Below are 6000 nucleotides of genomic sequence, written 5' to 3'. Positions count from 1 at the left end.
CCCTGGGTCCAGGCCACGGGCTGGGCTCTGGTCTGTTCCACGTGTTTGTTCTCGGAGCCCCAGCCTGAGAGCCTGTAGCTACCTTGGTGTGTGCTCCTCAAGATGAATCATCGGAACACGAAAGGGTAGGTGGAACCTGACATGCCTCCCGAGACCTCGACTAAGAACTGATACTGCTGCTTCCACCACATTTCATTGGCCAAAGCAAGTCCACAGCCAGCCCACAGTCCATGGGACAGGGAAACATCCTGTGTCCACTCCAGCAGGATCACATGGCAAAGGACTGGCTGGCATGTTCTAATCCAGGGAAGGCATGAAGGATTGTGGACATGACAGTTTACCCCCCATCGCTTCTCCGTGACTCGGTTTCCTCTTTTGCAAGATAGAGATACTAATACTGACATCTCATTGGATTGTGATGAGGAATGGATGAATTAATGCTTGTAAAATACTTAGAACCGTGCCTGGCATGCAGTAAGCACCAGCCATAATTATTTCTGTACCAGTGAAGACCCACCTAGGGTGGGCACACACTCGATGTGCCCCCCCTCCCCCGGAGCTTCAGCTCGGGCTGCGTGCCTCTTAGGAGTCAACTGTGGACACAGTACGTCTCTCCACCTCTGTTTCTTTGTCCCGAATCTCAGTGAGGACCACACGAGAGGGTGCGCATGAATGAAAGCCCATGGCAGTTTGTAGTATGGGGTATGAACATGGACCATTTGACATGTTCACTGAGAGTTTTAAGGCATCGTCCCCAAATTCTTTGTCTCACCTCCCTCCAAGAGGTGGGGTCTCTGTCCCCTCTCCATGATCTGGATGAACTTCCAACTGCTTGGACCAATAGAGTGTGCTGGCGTGATGCTTGGAGACCTCTAAGGCTGGGCTTCTCTCTCTCTCCCCCCACCCCCCCTCGGAACCCAGCTGCTGTCCTGTGAGAAGCCCCACCTGCGTGGAGAGGCTGTGGGAGGCGCTCTGGGCACAGTCCTCCTCCCAAGCCCAGCCCGAATGCCAGCAGGAGCCTCCAGGTGGCTTCCGCTCTAGTCATTCAGGCTTTTGGACAGAACGGAGCAGAGGTAGCCATTCCTGCTGGGCTCTGTCCAAATTCCAGACCCTAGGACCTGACAGCAGAATACAGTCCTTGCTGTTTTATGCCACTGCCTTTGGAGGCAGCAACACATATTGAAAACATCCACCAGCCCCCCTTCACTGCCCACATCTGAGGGCACAGAAATGAATCAGAGGCAGCCCCTGGCCACCGAGAGCCAACAAGCAGCCCACAAGCAGGGGATCGCGATGTAGTCCGCTATGTGCTGCGACAGGGCTGTGGAAGCTCAGAGGAGGGGTCTCCTGCCCTGGAGGGATGGGGGAGGCTCTGGACTGACCTCACTCTGCAGGAAACGATGTTGGAGTGAATCTAACGGCTGCACAAAGGCTAACCTGGAGAACGAGGGGGCAGGTTTCTAAACGGAACGTGTCTCGGACTGGAGCTCAGCAGAGCCGGAGCACAGAGGACAAAAACCTACCTTTCCTCGAAATGCCCTAATTACCCCGCTGCCCCGGGGCCTTTGCACTTGCAGCTGTCGCTGCCTGGAATGTGCTTCCTCTGGAGATCCGGCTGGCTCCCCTGCTTGCTTCATTTATATCTCGGCTCAAATGCCCCCTACTCAGAGAAGCTACACCTGAGCCCCCTCCCTCAGCTCCACAGGCCCACCCCTCTCCATCCCCTCTCCCTGCTTTCTCTGCTGACTTGACTCTTTGTGATGCCTTGGTTGACTGCATGTTTCTTCCACTAGAAGAATGTGGACCTCAGGAGACTGAGGCATAGGTCCTCCCAGCATAGCACAGTGCCCGGCACACAGGGTGTCTTTGATAAACACGTCAGGAGTGGGTGGACGAATGCAGGGAGAGGCATGATCAGCTGTACCTTTTGGAAGCCCACTCTGGCTGCAGGAAATGTGTTGGAACGGTGTGAAAGGGGGTGAGGAGAGCAGGTGAGAGGGCTTCTGTTACCAGGTGGGAGCCGAAGATGTGAAGGAGCCTCTTCTGAGATACGGTGTAGAGACGGCAAGGAGAGGATGATACCAAGGGGACAGAACTGAGCACCGGGGATCACAGCCCAGGTGGGGGCGTTGCGTTGGGTGGAGAGTCCCAGGTAGGGATCTTCTAAATTTCTAAATAAGCATGGAAGAGAAACGTGGTGCAAAATTAGAGGGGAGAGGGGTCCAGGGAGGATTGTCTTTAGTATCATCATTTTTGGAGTTGGCTTGCACTTGCTGCAATGCTGTCGAGAAAATTCTAGAAAAGAAAGATGACACAGAAGAGAAGGAAGGGACGATTGTTGGAGACGCGGGGAGGGCTGGGCTGGAGGGCGCAGGGGAAGCTTGGGCTTCAGTGAAGAGGGAGGCTGATCTCCAAGGGGACAGAAGGCAGGGAGGCAACAGCATTGACAACCGCGCCAGCTGAGCTGCAGGAGAGCCTTTGTCCTACTTTCCAGAGCAATGGGCGCCCTGGTGTGCTGCCCGCTGGGGACGGGGGGCCAGTCCCCGAGAGAGCGTGTTCTCAGCTCACTAATGTTTTTACAAGAAATTAAACCTGAAGTAGAAGAGCCAGAATTAATTTTCTCCAAGATGAGAAGGGAGTGGAGGCAGCGGCTGCAGCCCAGGAGGGTGGGGAGTGGACTTGGCCAGAGATGCCTGAAAGGAGGGAGCCATGCGATGCTTACTGTAACGCTCGGAGCCAGAGACAGGTGACTAAGGTTCTCAGGGAATCGTGGGGCCAGAGGGACAGACGGGCACCTTGCTTCAGGGAAGGCATGAGAAAGCTTTCTGAGAGGCGGCAGCAATTTTAGCTGCCTCTGAGGATCTGTAGAACTTTACCAGGAAGAACTTCCTGGAAGTGAGGAATTATATTATTCTACTTAATATAAATGTAATTGTCCTTCACACAAAAGCTTTTAGCTCAGCGCCTGCCATAGCGTCAGCTTGCCCTATGAGCCATTCAAATATCAAATTTATAAATAATTTTCATGCATTTGTAAGTTTGACTTCACCCAACGCCCCGCAATTTTTTTCTGATGCTGATAATTACTGCGGACTCTTGACATTGACAAGAAATCAGACACTTGATCTTGAAGATGCCACACTGGGAAGTACTGTCTCCAGCATAAACATAAAGGAGCCAGGTGCAAGTGACATGCGAAGTCTCTGTCTTGGGCATTTAGTGACGGTCAAGTGAGGGCTTCCAGGTTATGAACGTGCACTCCGTTACTTAGCAGCCTCGCCGGCCTGAAGCATTGTCCTCTAACTTGAGCTGATCTGTGCCGCGCAGGAGCCAGCAGGCGGAGAACCCTTTCTCCTCGTTTCCACTGTGGGCCGCATATGGTGGGCTCGCTTGGAGCGGCAGATCTGAACCAGGGCCGAATTAGACTCTCGGCTCTTTAATCTCCCTTCTGGTTTGCAGATGAACAGCCAATAACGTTTCAGATGTCTTCATCTCTCTCGCCATGATGAGTACTAGCAATTGGAATTCATCTGAGGCTATTTTCCTGAAAGACTCAGTGCTTATCACAAGGGGTGGAGGAGGAGCGGTCAGCTAGGCTTCCTCACTAGCTCAGTTCCGGGCTGACATTTTTTGCCTCATCAAAAACACGAAGCATGACAAGCCCTGGGCCTTTGGGTCATTTGTAATGAGTCCAAACGGCATGCTAAACCCTTGAATGTCAAGAGCTCTATGGACTTTCCATCCTTTCCGCCCGCCCCCGAATGTAGCCTTTAAGCCACCTGATATTCCACACTGCCTAACACTCATTCACACACACATGCACACGTGGGTACAGGTGCACACATGCATGCACAAGCACACAAATGCATACATGCCACACACAGACACACGCTTGCATGCACACACAGGTCTATGTATTCGCTCGTGTGCATATGCGAACACACATTCATACATGCATATGACAATACCCATGAACACATGCATACACACATGCTCATACGCTTGCACACACAGGCTTTGCACACACACATGACCACATATCTATGCATGTAGAACACAGGCAAGTGCACGCCTACCACCACACATGCATGTACACACAAGTGCACAACACCATATACACGGGCACACACATGCACACACCTCAACCATGCATGCACACGCATGCACACACAATGTGCATGCACAGATACACCCTTCCACATGCACACACAACACACATGCATGCAAGATGTACCCTCATGTGCCCGTGCACACACGCAGCGCATGCACAGAACAGGTATATCAGGTATATCCTCATACACAGGGCACACACACACACGCACAGGCGCGGCAGGCACAGGCATGCACGGCCCTCTGCCAAGAACAAATGAGGAGGAGGAAGGTAGACACATCATTCTTTTCCCTCTATTTCAAATGACTTCTCTTCCTTGGCACCAACTTTTGTTTTGATATCTTTGTTTTTTTTTTAGATCACGAAGACATGGAACTGGAACAAAATCCCTGGTTTTACAGATGGGAGATGAGGTTTCTAGCAAGGAATCTTCTTGGGCAAAATGACATAACAACAGAAGAACTTGGAGGCCCATTGCAGCGTTTGCTATAATCGCAGCACCCCCAAGCCCTGGGCCTGCAAGGAGGCAGTGCAGTGGAGGGAAATACACTGGACCAGATGCCTTGCTCTTGTTTCTGGCAGCTCTGCCACTCTTTTGCTGTGTCAGGGCACTTGGTCAGTTCACTCCCTGTGTGTCTGGTCCTTCCAGCTTTGACATTTGAAGGTTTGGGTATCCCCTGGTAACAGATGAAGAAATATGGAACTTAGGGCCACACAACTAGCACTCAAGTGTTGCAGTTTCCACCCAGGGCCTATTACTACATGTAGGGCTTCCCAATTTGAACACGCATCCGAATTGCCGGGCGGTCTTGTTAAAATGCAGTCTGAGTCAGCATATCCGGAGTGGCCCTGAGATTCTTTTTAACAAGCTCCCAGGTGAGGCTGATGCTGCTGGCCAACGACTACACCTTTACTAGAAAGGTCTTACACTCTTCTGCACTTTTTAAAACGTTAGCATGAGCTCGGGCTGGTGTGGCTCAGTGGGTTGTGCATTGTCCTGCAGGCTGAAAGGTTGCCGGTTCAATTCCCGGTCAGGGCATATGCTGCTTGGGTTGCAAGCCAGGTCCCCGGTTAAGGGCACATGAGAGGCAACTCATCGATCTTTCTCTTTCTCCCTCTCTTTGTTTCTCTCTAAAAATAAATAAGTAAAATCTAAAAAAAAAAAAAACAAAACCAGAGTGATGCTGAGATTTTTCCACCCCCTTCCCTTTGCACCCCAAGCCCCTGGCTGGGACAGAGATGACATCATCTTCTCTCAGAGCTGCTGCTTCTCCCTTTGGCTCTGGGTCTCCCCAGCGTCCACACCCCCCTTTTCGGGGGCAGCTCCTCCCTGACCCTGACCTTTGGAGCTGTGGGTGTCAGAAGGTCCACAGTTCCCTGGCCTTGGAGCTCCTCACTACCTGGGTAAGTCCTTCCTCCTCCTCCTATAGGAGCCTCAGTTTCCCCACGGGCATCAGGAGGGGATAGGGCTTGTTCTTGGCCCTGGCTGCACTCCGGCAGAGCTTGTACCAAGTACCCTGGCCCAGGTGCCACTCTCCAGGATTATACTTGATTGGATGGGGTGAGGCCCACACATGGATGTTTTTAAAAAGCTGCCCAGGTGATTCTGACAGACTCCAGAGCTGAGACCCACAGGCCTGATGCTTCCTAAGGGTCAGCTCAGCGCTGTGAGTGTGGGTCTGGCAGCCTGGTCTGCACACCGACCCCACACGATCGGACGCCAGGCTCAGGATCGAATGGTGAAGCCTCAGAAGGATTCCAGCCCAGACGCTAGACAAGGTCACCCCAACCCCATGGGAGAGAGCTCTAGCTGTTATGCTCAGGATACCGACCCTGGCTTTGAGCTGAACTTTCTTTTCTGACTGGCACTCGATGCACATTTTAATTAA

Source organism: Pteronotus mesoamericanus, unplaced genomic scaffold, assembly GCF_021234165.1.
Source record: "Pteronotus mesoamericanus isolate MK-2021 breed Mesoamerican mustached bat unplaced genomic scaffold, CSHL_Meso_final contig_263, whole genome shotgun sequence".
NCBI classification, from domain to species: domain Eukaryota; kingdom Metazoa; phylum Chordata; class Mammalia; order Chiroptera; family Mormoopidae; genus Pteronotus; species Pteronotus mesoamericanus.
This window is presented reverse-complemented; position numbering follows the sequence as displayed.